This window comes from Phasianus colchicus, chromosome 12, assembly GCF_987193195.1.
Source record: "Phasianus colchicus chromosome 12, bPhaCol1.hap1.1, whole genome shotgun sequence".
NCBI lineage: Eukaryota > Metazoa > Chordata > Aves > Galliformes > Phasianidae > Phasianus > Phasianus colchicus.
In genome coordinates, this window is record NC_143447.1 from 3,870,936 (window position 1) to 3,890,545 (window position 19,610).

Genomic DNA, 19,610 nt, shown 5'->3' on the forward strand with positions numbered 1-19,610 from the left:
TCTTGTTTTGCACTAAAACTATGTGAACTTTCACATGCAATCTCATTCTCCCAATAAAATATTAATGGCATTTCAGCACTTTAACTCTCACTTAGTCTTTGAGATTATTTTTCTAAATCCTGCATTCTCTAATCATTCAGAAGTAAGGATCCTGTTAGAGCTACACATTGTAAAAATGTGACTCTTTTCTGACTGCTACTCCATCACAGCTCTGGGGCTTTCACTTACAAACCCAAGAGGCAAAAGATGCAGCAGGGATCCAAGCAAGAACTTCCTGATTAGCAACAGTGCTACTAAAGAGAGGAGAAGAAAGCATTCAAAATGGAGCCCTAGCCTCACACAAGCATAGGATTTTGTTATCCTGGCAATGTTAGGATAAACTGCTGTCCCCATGTCTCGGGGCATATGTGTACTAACTCAGATTTACTGCTGCACATAAAAGGTAACTGATTCTATTTCAGTGGTGACTTATGAATTGCATGGCTATGTAAGACTGAAATACATTTTCACAAATATAAACTTTTTCCACTGATACACTGCTTTTCTACTACTGGCACAAAAACCTACGAATGCAGCCAAGGTCTGGAAGCATCTTTGAGAGAAAGGATTTATTCAACAGTTCCAAGGCTGGTGGTGGTAGGAGATAATTTAGGAATCTGTACACACATTTTAGGATTGCACTTGTCATCCTCATGTACGTTTTTCTTGTTCTATATGAGGGTACACAATTACAGCCACTCTGGGATGGGCACGTAGTGTTACATGAAAAAAGACCAATTCAGAACTGGTTCTGTCCTTAAGGCTAAGGGAAATCCCACAAGCACTGCTGCCTTCTGAGTTACAGCATAACTGTTTTCACAAAATCAGCAAAAGGAAAGCATTACAGCTGCCCTGCTGATTAGGAGCTGATGGTAACAAGACTCAAGGTGCAAAAAGAAAACTAATGCTGAGAGAACATTTCACTTGATAGTCAAGTGTAAGAAAATATTTTCTCATCTTCATAAGAAAGATAAAAAGGAAAGCAAAATTGAATCTATTGAGTGTTTCTGTGAGGAAAACAGGAACATCATGAAATTCCCAGAGGCTGCTTCCCTTGCCCAAAAAGCTCACTTAGTGCCTCCTAACACAGACAGAGCCCCTCTGGGTGGCAGCAATCCTCTCTGCTTTTGTCTTTGGCCTCAGTGCTGATGTTACCAAAAGGACAAGACCACCACATATTCGCCATGTTTGGGTATTCTGAATACCTGAAGTGTTAGGAACAAACTTGTTGAAGCCCAAGTGACATGAAAAACAATCATTTACCTCAAAAATCTCAGAATATTTGTTTTGCAGTTTCATACATTTCCTCCTTGGAGAGGCTTTTCCCACTTGTCACCTTCTCTACATTCAAACAGAAGGTCATTGCCTCCGTCTGCTCGTATGGTTCCTGGATCTCTTGGTCTTGTGCACCCAGTGCCACATGAACACCTGCTACACCATTCTACAAACATGGAAATACTCTCCTGCCAGGAGTGTGAAAATAATTTTAAGTTTTATTCAAATTCAAGGAATCAGATTTCTGCAAAACAGTTCTATAGCTTTTCCTGTGTGATTTTTCAGTCTCTAGCCATATCCAAATTTACTAACAACATGACCCTTTCCTTCTTTACTCAGGCTAATTTTGCTTGTGCTCTCTCAGCGCTAGGGGCAGCAGACATGACACATCTGCCCTGTTCAGCACTGCAGGCAGGTTGGCATTTTAGTTCACAGTGCCTCCCAGCATGGCCCTGAGTCCATCTCAGATGGACGTGTGCAGGGAGCATGCAGTCTCTGATGGGGCCGGACTGGAGCACAGCCTTTGGCCCACACTCACTGTGCAGTCAGGATGTACCCTGACGACAGCCCTGAGCCAGCCTGCCCTGTCACTGCACCTTCATAAAATTTACAGCAGCTCCGCTATGCTCTGCTGTAGGGCTGTCAATCAAAATGACAATTGGTCTGTTAAGGGGCAACCAGCCAAATATGATTTTAGGTAACTCAGAGGTGAACTCATTGTGCAAGTCCTGACAAACTGGATATCAGTTTGGGCTTTTTTTTTTTTCGTATTTTTAACTCAGCTTTTTATTTATTTATTTTAAGTCAGCATGTGAGAAGTTTCTTGCCTTTCTGCTAATCCCGTTAAGTGACGCAGCACAGGAAGATCAGTCAATCAACCAGTCTGTAAGAATTAATGGCCAGTGGAATGGCTGCTTGTGATAAATAGAGCCTTCACGCAAAGAAAATTGGAAATGCAACTGAGAGTCAATGGAGTGAGCCGTGGCAGCCTGCAGCTCTGCTAACAGTCATCTGAAAAATATCTGCAGAACACACTGCAATCAACCTCACCCTCAGATCACAGGCAGTACAGGCTGCTCAGCACAAAAAGTAAAGTTTTAACACATCTTCCAGCATCCATCAACCTCTGATGGAAATGGGAACTCAGTGGGATGAAGTAGGTGGGAAAAAGATCCAAAGCCCCAACACTTTGGGTGAGCTTTGTAGAAGGCCATGGAAAAGGGCCCTTCACCATAACTCTGCTCATCTCATGTCAGCTAATACGAGTTGATAGGAGCTTTCCAAGCAGAACACACCAGAGATAAATGCATATTGCTTCCTTTCTTGTGGTAGTAGATCACTGTTTAATAATCTAAGACTTAAGATGTGGCCTCAATCCAACCTAAGCACTCAAGACAGTTTGATTGCAACTCTTTGCTCCCCTGCAGCACATATTTTAAGTGGGGGGGGGGGGGAAGTCTAATGATATCTGCTTGCATTTACCTTCTGTAAGAGGTTTTCCCATAGAAAAGCAAAAGACTCCAAGTTGGTTAGGTGGTTGAGGAAGATAATTCAGCTTCCAACAGGAGTAAGGGAGCAACCATAAGCAGACATACAAACCCATAAAGGAGTAATTGAGAGCCCAGACTGGGCTGTCTGCAACAAGGGTTGATATCATAGGGTCGTAAGTAGGAAGACCATAGTTACCTAAAAGCTTTTACTGGCACACAAAAGCAAGTAGGAATGCAATTGGCTTCATTCAGGATCCTCAAAACTTACTTCCTCTCTCACAGTTTAGTGTGTATCAAAGCAACTTGTGTGGCACCAAGAGCAAGGGAAGCACTCATTTGCTCACTGATTTTCTTGGTCCTGTAACTAAGAAAAGCAGACAAAGATGGCTTTTGATGCTCTTAAGTCCTATACATTATATCATCTGCACCATCCAGCAAGTTATGCACAAACTGCCCACTTAGAACACAGCTGGAAAAGATTTATCATAGACTTTTGGAAGAAGTGACTTCTGGCTAGCACTTCATTTAATTCATTCTATCAGTGCATGCTTTAATGCTCTGTATGGGAAACTGACTTAGTCCAAAACTGGTCCTCTCTGCTCTATAAATTGAATCCACTGATGCATAATTGAGCCCTTGACAGTATCACACACCTGCTTCACCAGATTCTCTTTTTGCTTACTTGTTATATTTACTTGGTGAAAAATGTTTGGTTTTTTCCTCCCCCCCATAATAAGTTATGGAATGAAAAACTGAGTGGCCTTAAACTATGAGGCACTGTGCACCTCTGGACCCCTGCTGAAGTTGATAACATTTGATGCATGTCAAGCAGCACCTTTGATAAATACTTTTCCTACTTCTCCATTTCTCTCTGTATGTCTTAAACAAGATTTGCTGGAAGAAAAAAATAAGTATGCATGTTGAAACAGTAATTGCTTCTGGTTTTGGAAGGAAAAAAACCAGGCTCACCTCATATCATCCTACAATTCTGTTTATCGGGATACTTACTGGCCTGCTCTCAGGGAAGCAACCTAGTAGGGGCTGGAGCTTTTTAGGCAAGTCCATCCAGCATTCTGATCTGTCAATGGATTGTACACCATCCAGAATACTCACTGTGTCACACACTCACTACAGATATATAATCTGCAAATTGAGATCTCATCTTTAATTGATGAATAAATGCCTCACAGGGAGGTTGATTTCCTTTTTTCCTCTATATTAACAGCATATCATTTTATTACTTTTTTTAATCATTAAAAGAGAAACACAAAACCTCTGCACTGAAAATAAGAAGTCATGAAAGACAAAATTCAGTAAGTAGGAAAAGTTTAATGCACAATAATTCACAGCTAAACTTCTGGAAGAACTATGCCTATATCGAGCTCTACATTTCACATACCAAAGTTTGCCAGTGGGAAGTCTTCCCTAACAAGTTTTAAATCATAAATGAATAATCCATGCTTTTGTATTGTTTTTTTTTTTGTTGTTGTTGTTAAAAACACTGATGTCAATAGATCATATAAAGTATCTCGTGATTCTCATTCAGTAACAAAATGGGGACAGGTTGGTACAAGTTTTATTTTATTTGAACCCCCCTTGGGTCTTCCTACAGCAGTTACATAGATTGATTTTGACATGTGGGTTGCAACTGCAGAAGCCAGTCACGGAGCAGCAAATAAGCTAAAAGCAGCTGTTATCATCCCTCTAGCTGTAGAGGTCACTGCACAACAAGGATTCTCCTCAGCATTCAATTAAGAGCTTCCGTCTTACTCACAGCTGAATGGACCCTCCAGTATTGTAGTATGGGTCCTCAATCCTTAAGTTTTTCAAGTTCTCCCCATATTGTATAATTAATACCATCTACTTCAACCATCTTGGTTTACACTATTCATCAAATAAACCATACTAAAACACAATTCAAATGAAGGATTTAGAAAAGCATGCATAAAGCGATCTCCCTAGAATAACTAGGAGTCTGCATTTACTGAAGCTGCGCACTTGGACCTGGCTTCCAAGTACAGGCATCATAAAGGAGCTAAATTATTTGCTAACATAAGTTTTAAAGTTTGGCTGAACTTCACTGCAGAAAACCTCTCACCAAGCTCTTAGGAGTCCATGAAAGGTTCTTACAGCCCTGGGAACTAGTCCATCCTTCCTTTATTCTGTTTTCACCTTACAGAACTACAAAGAAATCAACACTTCTCAGTCACAGATGAAATCAGATTAGACCTTTCCTAAAAAGGTTGAAACACAAGAAACTTCATTCCTCATATTCAAAAATACTGAGAAAAAAGATATCCTGCTTTAGTGATTAGGTACTCATAGAAAAACAAATATCCACATGGGTCTCTGAAGGACTTGAGAGGATACGAACAGAGAGAGAGAGAAATAAAAGCTTAGAACTTCCTCCAATAACTTTCTGATTTATCTTCTGTGATTAAGACAGACAGTCCTGATGCATTATTTATAGTGTTGCTGGGAATGCCCCAAAGCCAAAAGGAAGAATGCTGCACAAGAGCTGCCACTGCAGAGATAGTCTTTTGGAAAAACAGTGAGAAAAGAGGCAGGAGGGTTAACTGTGGCTTCCATGATACCATAGTAAATGCAGACTGAGGCCAAAATGAGGCTTTAAGGTGATAACAGAATTGTTCTTCCTGAAAGGAACTAGATACTTGTGAGGGAAGCTATATATTTCAAAGGCGCCAAGAAACAACCACCCAGCTCCCTCCATTAACAACTAATTTTCCATATTTTGCCTTACCTTGTGATCTTGCCTATAGGTCCTGCAGTACCTACTACAACCAGTCCTCATCCTTCAGCTTTCTTCCAAAGTTGTCACCTTATCATTCACTTCCTTTCTCCCTCCATGCACCAGATCTCACCCATTTCTTTACTCTCTTCCCTCTGATCTATTAAGAGAAAATGCTTTCAGATCAACCCCAAAGTAAAAAGTGATTTAATACCATGTCCATAAATTAACTTTTCCCTCAGTTTTCCAGGACATTAACATGCAGTTACTAATCTAGGATCAGTTTCTGAAATGGTATTTGCTGTTAAATAAACTTCAAAATAAACCAACAGAATGCACCAGCTGGTCAGTAAGGAGCTATGCAGCTCTCATTCAGGTGGCACTTGGATTTTAAACTCAAGAGAGCCAGAAAAACACTTTCTCTCTGGCACAGTATCAATAAATCTGTTACTTTGAATATCAAATGCAATAACAACAGTAGCAGTTTCTATCAATTGGGCTCTGCTTGGGCTTTTGTGATTCTCTGTTGTGCCTGAGAAACTGGTGGGAGTAAACAGAGGCAGCACCACAAGAACTCTGGAAGTGGAAGACAGAATGTTCTAAGGATAAGACTAAAGAAGCAGTTGCACATTTTACACAGGCACACACAGGTTTAGCTGATCCTTGGCCAGGGCATCTAAATGCTGCTGCATTTCAAACAGTGCAGTGAAGAGCAATCCATGTCCTCAACTGCTCTCAGCCACAGGCTATCAAAAGAAAGACTCCTTCCTGCCTCTGTGCTCTTCTGATATTACTTATTTTCATGTGGCTGCTTTAAGACATGCATTTATAAACATGAGTACAAAATACTTCATTAAGACACTGCAACAAATGAACAATGGAACAGTAACTCGAGGGAAATGCTTTTAGAAAAGCTACCATGAATAGTAGCAACATAATTCTCATACTTAAGCTGCTACTGCATGACCCTACACTGAAAGTCATAGTTAATTATGGACAGATAGTTAGTATCCATCCTGGAAACATTTGCTACTCAATTACTTGCCATCTCTTCTGTGTATGTCTGTGAGAAGCTGATGGGCAGCTACCTTCTATTTTCAAATCAGAAATTTTATTAAGCCTATATATATTTGAAGTCATTGTATACGAAGGTTAACTCTTGGTGTAAGTCAAATATATTACTGAATTATTTGACAGCAAGGGAAAAATGATTGCTGTCTTTCTAATATAGTCCCCATCATTAAAACTACCTGCTATATTGTTACACCATACTACAGCAAAACTGCTTTCCACCTCTCTGAAGCTGGCCATGTTAATAAAAAGTTTTCTATTTGCACCTGATGTATGAGATCATATGTCACCAAAGGGCACAAGGTAAGGGCAAGAGAGATTTATGTTCCTTCTTCAGAGAGAAGGCCAAGAGGACCAGAGCATGAAGACGGTTGTGAATAAAGCTGGAAGATGGTATCTTGAAAGTCTGAAGGACAGATACGTCTGCAAAACAGACATAGGCCACATCTCAAGTACTGTGTTCAGTTTTGGGTCCCTCAACACAAGAAAGGCATTGAGGTCTTGGAACATGTTCAGAGAAGGGCAGTGAAGCTGTGAGGGGTCTGGAACACAAGTCTTATGAGAAGTGGCTGAGGGAACTGGGATTGATTAGTCTGAAGAAGAGGAATTTCAGAGGTGACGCTCTCTATCTGAAAGGAGGTTTTGGCGAGGTGGAGGTTGGCCTCTTCTCCCAGGTCTCCAGGGGAGATTCAGATTGGACATTAGGAAATACTTCTCTGAAAGAGTGGTCAGATGCTGGAATGGGCTGCCCAGGGAGGTGGTGGAGTCACCGACTCTGGAGGTGCTCAGTAGATGGTCAGATGTTGCACTGAGAGGCATGGCTTAGTGGGAAATATTGGTGATGGTTGGATGGTTGGACTGGATGATCTTGGAGGTCTTTTCCAACCTTGGTGATTCTGTGATTTGGTTTCTGAGAGTTGTGTACAAAACAAGAGGGTTTTTCAATTGGTATTAAGAGATCAATGAAATATTTGAGGCTAATTTTTAATGCTTTTTTTTTTTTTTTTAAACAAACAATACATCCTCTTCTTAGAGACTAAAGGGCCAGAAGATGAGTTACAAAGAGTCCTGGAGTATCATCTAGACCTCATTTTGATCATCAGTTTAAGAAGAGGGTAAGTATAGCAAACTCTCTCATTATCCTGGAACTCTAGGAGGAAAGAGATTGAAAATAGTGTGTCTTACTTGTGTATTGCTGTGTTTGTGTATGTCTTGGAGACAAAGACAATCTCTCTGAGAACTTTCTGAACTACATTTACCTTCCCTGAGTAACAGAGCTCCACTGACAGTCAGCTGGGGCACAGGCTCAGGGGCTGTGACTTCTGAGGAGACATCCCCTCCACAATACCTGCTGTAGACACCGTGTTGCTCACCTTCTTACTTGGGCTGAATTGCCACTGCTTGGGATCTTAGGTGATTGTAGTAGGAATAAGAAAGGGGAAGTTTAATTGAGTTCAACATGCAAAGCATACAAGCCACGCATACTAATCATCATAGGGCTAACAAAAAGTTCATTTACACAGTATCCATGCAAATTATGAGAACCTAATTCAAGGTGTGGTGTTATGAACGAGCAAAGGAAAAGGAAAAATGGATCATTAGTCAGATGCAAAAACTATTTCTATATTTGTTGCAAGAAAACCTGCCACAGTGTTATGAGATACACAATACAGAACAAAGACAGAAAACTAACTTCCAGTGTATCGGTCTGCTTGGGGAACAGAATGATTTTGAACAACCATTCTGTACAATTAAGAGAGGCACAGAGGTGCCCACCAAAGCAGCTCATTATGCTTGACAACTCAAAGGCAGAAATTAGATGTCTAGCAACCCCCTTCATGAGCCACACTCCAGCCATTGCTAAACTCTCTAAAGTTTCTTACAGTTTATTAACAAAGCTAATCCATGCAGTGAACGATATCTGAGAATTAAATGTCTTCACAGGTGCACGTTCACTTTATAAATAGAAAAATAACTAGAAAACTGAAGTGAGCAACCAACAAGTTTCTGTATACACAATTCTGCTCTGAGGCAAAACTGACCCAGTATTTGACTTAAAAATAAACTTTTTTTTTTCTCCAAAGCCCTTCCTAATGGAAAAGTATCATAGAAACACTGACACCTGAAAGCACTTGCATGTTGTACAACCCTCCCCATTTTATATTTGGTAAACCTAGAGAGGCTACACCATGTTTCCAGTTTTCACAATAAGGCAAAAACTGAGATTTATACAAAAGCAGCAGGACTTGCTATTACAAGTTTATTTAAAGTTACATATATTTAAAGAAGCCAACCAAAATAGACACGAAGAGAAACATTAGATGCTAGCTGTATTGCTATTTCTGCACACTGATTAGCAGGCAAGAGCTCTAAGCACGGAAATGCTCTCTGAAACATCCACAGCATAATTTACACATACTTACTGCAAAACTTAATCGAGACTGCAGTGCTTGAGACTAAATTGAAGGCAAGTCGTAAGCTTGTCCAAAGAGAGAACATTCAATATTCTGCACAGGAGCTGGGCAAGCATTAGCACAAAGAAAAGCATACAGTTCAGCATGGGTACTCATATCCACAGAACTAACACAAGTCTATATTCAGAAAATCATAGTGCGCTGGAATTTATCTGCTCCTGTGACAGGAAAATGCTGCCTAACAAGGATGAACCTCATTGTAATACAGAATAGTGCACCTTATGTTTGCTTTTCCTTCCACTGTTCATTAGTAAGTCCTTTTCCTCTCTTTGGCCCCAGACTAAACCCAGTACAGCAATGTTCAAAAGATACTTGTCTTTTTCTTTTCTTTTCTTTTTGAAGCCATCCCTTTAGTATTTGATTGGGAGCAGTAACTGAAATCCTTGGGAAGGACACAAAACCCCACATAGTTACTGCCTGACTTAGACTGGGGGAACTCCTCAATTGCAAGGTCAGAGTCACAGCCCCTGACAAGCACAGAGGGGTTATTTCATACCAGCATTATGATGACATGGCCAAGAGAAGTACTCAGTGCTCTTGGCTGGAAAACCTGAAGATAAGTTACACCAGCAACACTAATGTACCATGAGAATGAGGCAACAGAGCAAAGCAAATTAAAATTCCTGACTGCATTGAAAATTCAGCTCCAATTAAAAATCATTGGCACCAGTGGGGAAGGACCTGCTTATCTTCAATGGCTCCTAAATTAGGAGGAGTCTCAGTTAGGCCCCTCATTCCAACAGATTTAATGAAAGTTTATTTTAATAGTAAAGATCATGATTGCATTGCACAAACACTTCAAAGAGAATCTGACTTCCAGTGCACCAGCATCCTAACCTGATGAGATTTCCTCACGATCTGAAGGGAAATGAAAGCTGATGGGCTGAGGTGCTCCCCAAAAAAAAGAAGAAAGAACCAAACACACTGCAGACCAGGGCAAGGTCTACAATCAGCACCCTGACTTACAGCCTGAGTCTTGGTTCAAGCAGACCTGAAAGGGTATTACTCACTGCATAATCCTCTTCTGCTGGTCATGTGTGTGTGGATTAAACTAAAGACCTTATAAGCCATTTCTGAAATAAAAGCAGTCTCTCATCATAAAACTAACTTCTTCCAAATATACCTGAAAGTTTTGTATTATAAATACAATCATGAGTAAGACAGCTTGTTCATATCTATTGGCAGTATTCTGAACAGTACAACACTTGTTTGTAACTCCTACTATAGAGCAACTACTCTACAAAACAGAGCTCTAGGGTGAGCACCCACGCCACAACTTTTGCAATAAATTAGATGAATTGAGCATTTTTGCACTGCAGTCAGCTGAAAACCCTTAACATTTTTTCGTAGGCAGGTAGAAACACTTCTTTATCCTCAGATAAAGAAAATGCAGGTCTGTATGTAAGAATTTTTTCCTATTGAAGCTCCATGGCCTGCAGTATGAAATGACAGCAACCAGCAGTGGATTAAGCTGTCATTCAATATATATTTCCTCCCAGCTGCCTGCTCAGCCCAAGGGGACTGCTGCTCCCCACAGGGACCAGCACATGAACTCCCAAACCACTGCCTTCTTCAGCCTGATAAACAGCATTGAGCTTTGGCTCATTCTCACATTGCAGACGTTACAGCCCCTCAGGTGCTGATTTATGGCCCATCCAGCTCTCTGGCACAGGGAGGAACAGGGCACAGGGTCATAAGGACTTTGTCCCTCGTAACTTAATGCAGTGTCAAATGCAAGCCAGTCCTGTGAGCTTGCTAACATGAAACAGACTGCAACTGAGCCATGAAAATAAACTGTGACAAGTGACACATCACAGCAATAATTTCATTGTCCTTATTTATACTGGCTACTAAACTAAGCCTAGCTGCCAGCAGCACTGCACACACCACAACAGAGCACAGGCCAGGTGAGGTCCTTGGGCATAATACTACTGAGGTCTGCCCACCTCACTGTTACTATCTGCCTTCACTGCCAAAGGCACCAGCTACAAAGCAGCTCGAGAAACACAGATTTGCTCTGTATGTGACTTGAAAGGCCTTGAGCAAGGCAGTGACTCTGGTCTGCTTCAGTGCTAGGAAAGAAAAACAAACCTCTGCTTCATAAAGTAAATCATTCAAAGGGTAAAACAACTGAAATGAGCCAGTATTTTCCTCTCTTCTTTCAAGTGCTTTTATGCGGGCTGACCAGAAAGCAGAGCAGGTCATGAGCACTATAAAGCACAGAATTAAGTCACTCCACATTATTTCTGTGTATGATATTAATACCCACAAATGTAACTGTTAGCTAATGGTGAATTAGTGCTGCCAAGAATCCTTCCCTCTGTGTCCCTCAAATTATTTTCCCCAGAGACACACTGAAAAAGATACTGAAAATTCCTATTTCATAGCCATCGACTTCCAAATTAGGTAATTGAAAAGGATAAAGCAGAGACGGTTAATGAGCTAGCATTATAACCTAGGAAATTATTTGTTCTCACAACAAGCAGGCACTTGGTGGTCTCATGCAACCCCTCCCAGGCTCAGACCATAACCTCATGCTTTCTGCCATTGAGCTGCTCAGCACTGAGGCACAGTAGTTCCATGTTGAGGGAACTTCCAGTACAGTGCACATGCTCATCAGTATTGCCACATACTTGCCTGCATCCTTAAATGGAGGTAGAAAAGGACCACATTTATAGACAACTTCATTAAAAATAAGTGATTTAAAAAAATAGATCAGGTTAGCTAGCTCCATATTTGAAGAGTTTCCAAATATCCTAGAATGATTTAGAAGTGTCCTTGGTAAAGCTGTACTCGTAATGAATACATGTGCAAAAGAGTTAAACCACTGCTTAAAATATGTATAGTTGCAGCTCATTACAAATAGCTATGAGCAGACTCATAGTAGGCTTACATCCCTCAAATACAGCCTTCTCTGGGTAAGAACAAAACAACAAAGGAGGGTTTAGACAGTGGGATTGAGTGTACTCTCAGTGAGTTTGCCAATGACAACAAGCTGAGTGGTACATTTTATACAGTAGAAGGAAGGAACACCATCCAGAGGGATCTGGACATGCTCAAAAAGTGGACACAATAATCTAATGAGGTTTAACACGGCCAGCTGGAAGGTATTGCATTCAGATCAAGGCAATCACAGATCTGAGAACAGACTGGGAGAAGAACTCATTGAGAGCAATACTGGGGAGAAGGACTTGGGGGTTCTGGAAGATGAAAAACTTAACATGAGCCAGCAGTGTGCTCTTGCAGCCCAGAAGGCCAGTGGTGTAGAGTGAGGTGGACAACAGGCTGAGGAGGGGGATTGTCCTCTATTCTGCCCTTATGAGGCTCCATCTGGACTACTGTGTGCAGGCCTGGGGCCCCCAATACAGAAGGGATGGGGAGCTGTTGGAACAGTCAGAGAGATTCACAAAGATGAGAACGGATTTGGAGCACTTCTCCTATGAAGAAAGGCTGAGGGAGTTGGGCTTGTTTAGCTTGGAGAAAAGACTCCAGGGAGGTACCTCATTATGGCCTTCCAGTACTTGAAGGGAGCTTATGAGCAGGAGAGGGGCTGACTTTCTATATGATCTGATATGAATAGGACAGGGGGAATGGCTTTAAACTAACTAAGGGGAGATTTAGGTTAGATGTTAAGAATAAATTATTTACTCACAGGATGGTGAGGTGCTGGATCAGGTTGTTCAGAGGGCTTGGTGGATATCTCATCTCCAGAGGCACTCAAGGCCAGGCTGGGTGCGATCCTGGGCAGCCTGATGTGGCGGCTGGCAACAATGCCCATGGCAGGGGGGTTGGAATGAGATGATCTTTAAGGTGACCTACAATCTAAGCCACTCTATGACTCCATAATTTATCAAAATGACTTATGAAATATTAAATAGACTTCATTCATGGCAAAGCATTAAGTGCTATGTATCAAATAAACGTGGGAGTTTGGGTTAAGAGGTGTGATATCTTCAGGGACTTTTAACATGAAAAGACAGGCTTGATGGATAGTTGCTGCCATGATAAATTGCACTTAAGTTGGCTAGGGGCCACAGAAGTCACCTTTCCTTCCAAATGGCTTTCTTTTAAATCTGTTTTCTACTGTAAAAACATTGAGTTCCCTTTAAAGAAATTCATACTCTAAAGAATTCATCTCTTTCACCCAGATCTTGTACTTAATAACATCATTTCTACCACCTCCATAAGCAAATTGGTATCACTAGTGTTTTGCTCTTATTTTACTGCATCTTCACAGAGAGAAGAATGCTTGCTTTTGAAAGCCACAGATACAATCAAGCCTTCTTTGTTCTTTGAAATTCATGCAGGATTGAGAACTCCTTACAGATACCAGGCTTGCCCCTAGGAAGTTAGTTTTTGGTTGCCCTCTCAGTAGTTTTGGATCAATTTTAGCAGTACAAACAATTACAGAGCAACTATATTATCTACTACTATCTACTACATAGTATTAAGATTACACTTCATACTGAACTGCAGCCACCTGAATGTAAAAAGCAAGGTTACACTTTCTCATCATCATAAGTAAGCTTTCAGTATTTCCTCCTACTTTCCACAATAAAATATGCAGTCTTCTATAAATGCACAGAAAAGCATTAACTAACAAGAATAGAAATAGGGAGTTTAAGTAGATTGTACTGTCCCTGTGCACATACATGAAATCTGCTAATAAGCACAGGAGGTTCTCATCTGCTATTCACAGATGTAATCAAGTTTTATTTTTAAAATCCTGGACCTTAGCCTCAATCATTATTTGGGCACTGAAATCCAGAGAAAATTCAACAAAGCCATACTATCACTAGCAGGATAGTATCAGCACAAGTATCTGTGACTATGTGCAAAGTATGTATGCAATCAAGGTGTCTCAAAGCTAGATAGCCTTGCAGTTACAGTGACTTAAACAAGACACCTGCTCAATTGCTTTGGTAAAGTTAATTGGTAATAATTAACCCTCAGTTTGACTGCAAGGATTTTCAGAAGGATGCTGAATACAAGGCATTCAATTTGAATATTCTTAAAACATAGTACTGCACTCAAGGCTAAAACAATGCTGACTACATGAATGTGTGCTTACCAATAGACTGAACTGCTCTCCCTGAAGACAATACTATGGGAGCTGTCATTAATGAACCCATGAAAATTTTAGTTTGATACCCATAAAAGCCCATAAAAAAGGCAGATATGCTTGGAATTTTTAAGAATAAAATTAAATAAAACAGAAGACAGGAGTTCTTCCCTTACAAAGATATCTGATATACATGTATTTTGGGTATTACATTTCTTACATTCTTCCCTAACCATCTTGTGTATTACCAAACACCACTAGAGATTCGATATCTGAGTAAAGACCTTTGGTTGCTCAAGCACAATTCTTCCAACCCCACATTAACTACTAATATCCTTTTCCTGCCTGTATTTTTTTTTTTTGGGGGGGGGGTTATGGTTAATGAAGATGAAACAATGTGCCATTATTTTTAAATCCCTAAATCCAGCTGGTAGGTCACAGCAGAAACTTCTGAGCAGTCATTGCTGTTTCTTACAATGCCCATTGGGCTTGACAGTCATGAGGAACCAACACCCAGCTCTGCACAAATGCCTCGCAGCACCACTGACCACTTACACCCTGCCACCTGCTCCTCAGCCACCGCGCTCAGACTGCTCTGCTTGCAGAGTTTCTCCAAAGGATAAAGAAGCATTAAAGTGGGACTAATGCTGGTTCAGAGAGAACACCTTCAAGACTTTGAGAACAGAAAGAGCTGTCAGATCAATTTATAGCTAAAGAAATGCAACCTTTTTGCTTTACATCTGGAACACCGGCATTTTTGCTTCAATTTTCAGATTAAGGACAATTTTTACAAGGCTTGCTGATTCAGGAAGAATAATCAATTACTGTCTAGAGAAAAATGCATTTGATTCAGAATGAGCCAAGCTAACTGCCTTGCCTGAGTACAGCAGCAGAGTAGGCGACATTTGCTAAGCATTCCCTCCCACCACTGCACACTCACAGTACAGCAACTGGGTGACTGCATGGACGTGGCAGGACTGAGCTGGCACGAAGGAACAGCAGTTGCAGCATTCCCAATAGAATGAATATGTGGGTAAGGAGAGCCCAGATCAGTACCTTTGCTCCTGGCTACCTACCCCCAAGAGAAAACATCACAAAAGAGACAGAATGCAGCGCTTAGGTCCTACTGGTATACTAAGAAACCCCTCTCCATGCATGGCAGAAAATACCTGAAGACAAACAAAGGCTTACTAGTGATTTCTGTAGTCTCTGGACAAGGGTTAAGCATATGCCCTTCAGTCACTGCCCTCAGAAGTGCTGTAACCATCCCCAGCTTTCACTTACAAAGTGATTCATCTGCTTCCACTGCAGCTTCCCTGCTCTGCCAGGAGAGCTTACGAATTCTTCCAGTTCCTTGACCACTTCTATGCACTTTCATCTCATGCCATGCAGAACTATGGTTCCTACTCCTAAAGGCCACTTACTGGCCCTTCATCTGTAAACTACTGGAATTTGCATGTTACAGAGAGATTAGGGCAAATCACTGGCATTTCTTCATTGATTTTGAGTTTAAGAAGCAAGCATAGTAAGATTTACACTGCATGGAGCATCCACTTCATTGTAGGAAAGTATCTGCTGCATATCACTACAAGCAAAAAGTAATTTTAATTCACAAGTAGACTTGAACTGTTTAATGCTGTTTGTTTTAAGTGGGCTGCAGTGATTTACCTACAGCCTGGAACACAGACCTAAACATATCAGTCACATGAGCAAATTTCACTATTTCCATTACTCACTGACTTGTCATCCAACAGCCTTTAAGTCCTAAGCATCCTGAAAGCAGATATGACTACTTAAAGAATTCCATTATCAGAACAAGTAAGGAGCACAAAAGCCATGGGAATATACTTTCAAAATCCTTTTGCTTTGACTCTGCATTTGCTACACAGAAATAAACTTCCCAACGCAGATGGCAGGGAACTCTGTTTAAAGTGAACATCTAGAGATGGCATTATCCAATATTCACTATCTTTGTTCATGTCAGTTCTTTCACATCATAACTCTTTACAAGGACAATCTGACAGTTCTACCAGCAACGCTGAGATCGGATGGAGTAAAAGAATATATATATTTTTTTTAAAGAATGAGGTCAGCATAACACTCAGTGCATGCCCATTTTCTTAAAGGCTTCTGGGATAACAGCAGATATAATTGCATGCCTTTCAGGAAAGCGGAACAGAAAAGGCATATATATTTTAAATATTAATCCTTTTTTACTGCTACAAAGCATTAGAAATATCTTGCTGCACACTAGAGAGCTGACTGTAGCACCAAATGTATAACCCACCATTATCCTTCCAGTGTCAGCAACATATTGATTTTTGTTCCTTTTATTTGTGCACCAAGGCTCCCACAATCCGTGCATGTGCAGAGCTATATATAGCAGCCAGCACGCTGGCAAGCAGAGCTGTGACAAAGTGCTGTGCTGACTGCTGAGAGCCATCCTGAAAGGATCAGCACTTTTTTTTGGATGCTACTTCAAATCTTTGTAATTGGAATAGATTGAAAAGATCAAACATGCCAAATGCTCTGATTCCAGTTGAGAGCAAAATAGCAAGTACACAAAAACTGAGGCAGTGGAAAGAAAATACCATCTAGAAATAGTCTCTCTTCCTCTCACTCATCTGATCTGTAAGGGTTTAGTCCAGTATTTAACATACACACTGTTTAGGAAAAAAGCAATCCAGCAACATGTATTTTCCATAGCACCTGCTTCACAAATCCAGCGTCCTAGAATAGTCCTAAATTAACCACAGCATTCTTGAGTGAGGTCATGGACAATGGCAAGGGAAAGAAATTAATATAGGCAAGATGAACAGAAAATACATTTCCAGAAATCCAGGCTCATCTTTTCATTGACCTCAGTGATAATTTTATCCAAAGCAAAGCATGCTGATGACTTGAAGTCTGTGCAGTTAGCAGTAGAAACAGAAGAGCCTAGCAGAAGTAGGGCTGGAAGCATGAACAAGCCCAGAAAGGCCTCCCTGGCTTTGTCCTTCTAGAGCATGGGAAGCCCAGAAATTAATCCAAACAAAATTCTAGGGGAGGGATATCTTGATTTTGTTTTCAGTTACAAGTCATGTTTAAGCAGCAAAAAAGTTGTGCACAGACAAATAGGACTTGCCCAGTTGCATCACCTCACTATGTATACAACACTATGACATGCTTTTCTTTACTCCCCACCAAGAATTACCTTACTGGCTGCTAAACATGCCAAAATATTTATCTTAATGTACACATCTGTCAGTCTACCCAAGCAAACACAGTATGAGATGACAAATCCAGCAAGACAGGCTTCAAAACTTGATGTATAGTCATCTAGATAAACTAAGTGACAGATTTCTTAGGCAGGTTTTCATCCAAAGGGGCCAGGGATTTAAAGCACTAAATGCTGCTGCTGCAGACTTTGAAAAAGATCAGAGCAGTACCACAATGCCTACACCCAGCTATGCAAGACTTGAAAGCACAGCTCAAAAGAGCAGAGTCTGGAACTTCCTAAACCTGAAACCAATAGCATCTAGGCCTTATTTAGAGATCATGATATTGAGTGCGTGCTCTACTGCTGTGCTCAGAATCCCAAGAAGAGAAGTAACCATCCTCTCCTGAAACATTATAAGCAGTACTGACAAAAAGCATTTTCCACTCAATTTGGTTTCTTTTTTTTCCCCCCTGCAGAGCAGCAGGAGGCTTTAAGGGAATACCAACAGTGCAGTACACAATTTCTCCTTCCTTATCACAGCAGGAATAGACAACTGTACACAAAACAGAGAACTTGCTTGTATGCTCCCTCTGTGAGGAGAGAAAGCAGAATGACATGACTTTAATTGCAGCCAGGGGCAGAGCACTGCTAGCTCAGTCACTCACCACCTTTGCTTCTGTGTCTCCAGGAAGACAGTGAGCATTACAATGATCACAAATCCTTTATCAGGTTATGCTGGTAATAAAGTGATAGAGGTCAGAAAAAAAAGAAACAAAACGTGTCTAACATCTCCTTATCCTTTAATCTTAGATCTGGATCTGCATCAAGTTAAAAGCTTTGAACTTTTACTGAGAAACGGACAAAGTAACCACCATCTCCACAACTCACTCCTAAGCAGATAAAAATCAGTTCAGTTACCTTATCCTGCCTTTTTGTCTGAGGTAGGAAGGCTACCCATGAGCTCCAGCATTAGTTGCCACTGCAATATAGCAGGCTTCCTCCACTGCCTGACTGTGAGACTGTGACAGTTACAGACTTCTACTGATGTGTGCTTACTGAAGTGCATTTGTCTGATCCCTGTAAACAAAGAGCAGAACCTATCCTGGCTGCCTATCTTCCTGTTCTTTAGATGACTTAAACTATCAGCAGTAAACAATTGCCAGGTCATCATACCTTATGGTGGTAGATGAATTTGGTTTCTTTTTCTTTTTCTTTTTTTAACTGCTTCAGCATCAAAGAATCTTCAAATTACACTGTTCAACTCTGAGCCAAATGGAAGCAGTGCATGACATGACCTCCCCAGAAATACATACTCCAAGGAGTCAATTGCAACGCAAGCATCAGAAAGCAATTCCATGCTGTGTCCCCTGTAAACTATATAGGGGCAGCAATCTTTCTAGCAGAACACACAGCTGGTTTTGAAGCCATACCTTAGGAGCCAGACTATTTGTCTTTTACTTAGAAGACGTAATCAGCTTTTCCCAAGGAAACAAGTCTTCTACACAACACATTTCTGTGCATCGAGACCCCCAAAAACTTTTGAAACTCAAGGACAGGGCAGGGACAGCCCTTCAAATGTTCTTGAAAGCACTGCATTGTCTCCAGCAGTTACCAAACATTAATTGAGATCAGCAACATGTCAGAATATTTCCACTATTTGTATGGCACTTGCTAGGTTTTGCTATCTTTTGTGATAAATGAAACAGAGAGAAGTTCCAGGTATGACCTTTCCAAACAGAAGTCTTTCTCCTCAGTACCACCTGCTTGGAGATTCTCTTATTGCAGTTGCTTGAAAACAGCATCAGTAAAACACTGACCTGCTTTAATTGAAAACTCAATTGAAATATTTTGCAAGTGCCCTTAACGTAATAAAGAGTATTATAAAGATAATTTGAAAGAGTAACAAGACCCACAGGAACCTGCATGTGAAGAACACAGCTGCACACCGAAGTTCAAGGCAGGTGGAATGGCTTAGAAGGAAGAGTTGGTGGGATCAGCAGCTCCCTGCTGGCTCACAGTCTTGCTGCCCCATACCCAGACATTACACAAGGGCCAGGACAAACAGGATGGACTGACATCTTTCAAATGTGCTTCAGATAATATAACTTCAGTATAATCAGCACTGCTCTCACTTTAACTGGAAACAGCTTTTCATTCTAACTGGGGCACATGCTCACATCAGTTCTACTTCTGCAGCATTGAAGCATCCCCAGCAAAGCAGTTCATACAGGTGTGAGACTGGTAGTGAGAA

At 40.9% G+C, this 19,610-nt stretch overlaps 1 long non-coding RNA gene across 1 annotated transcript in view; it reads right to left on the reverse strand.

The window, feature by feature from the left end:
* Positions 1 to 1,083: 1,083 nt before the first annotated feature.
* LOC149916241 (uncharacterized) overlaps positions 1,084 to 19,610 on the reverse strand; it is a 33,921-nt gene continuing 15,394 nt past the window's right edge. Inside the window, exons 3-5 of the long non-coding RNA XR_016470267.1 lie at positions 5,566 to 5,713; positions 3,001 to 3,168; positions 1,084 to 1,502 (exon numbers count right to left, since the gene is read on the reverse strand). This is a non-coding gene — a long non-coding RNA (uncharacterized LOC149916241). The remainder of the gene's footprint in view (positions 1,503 to 3,000; positions 3,169 to 5,565; positions 5,714 to 19,610) is intronic.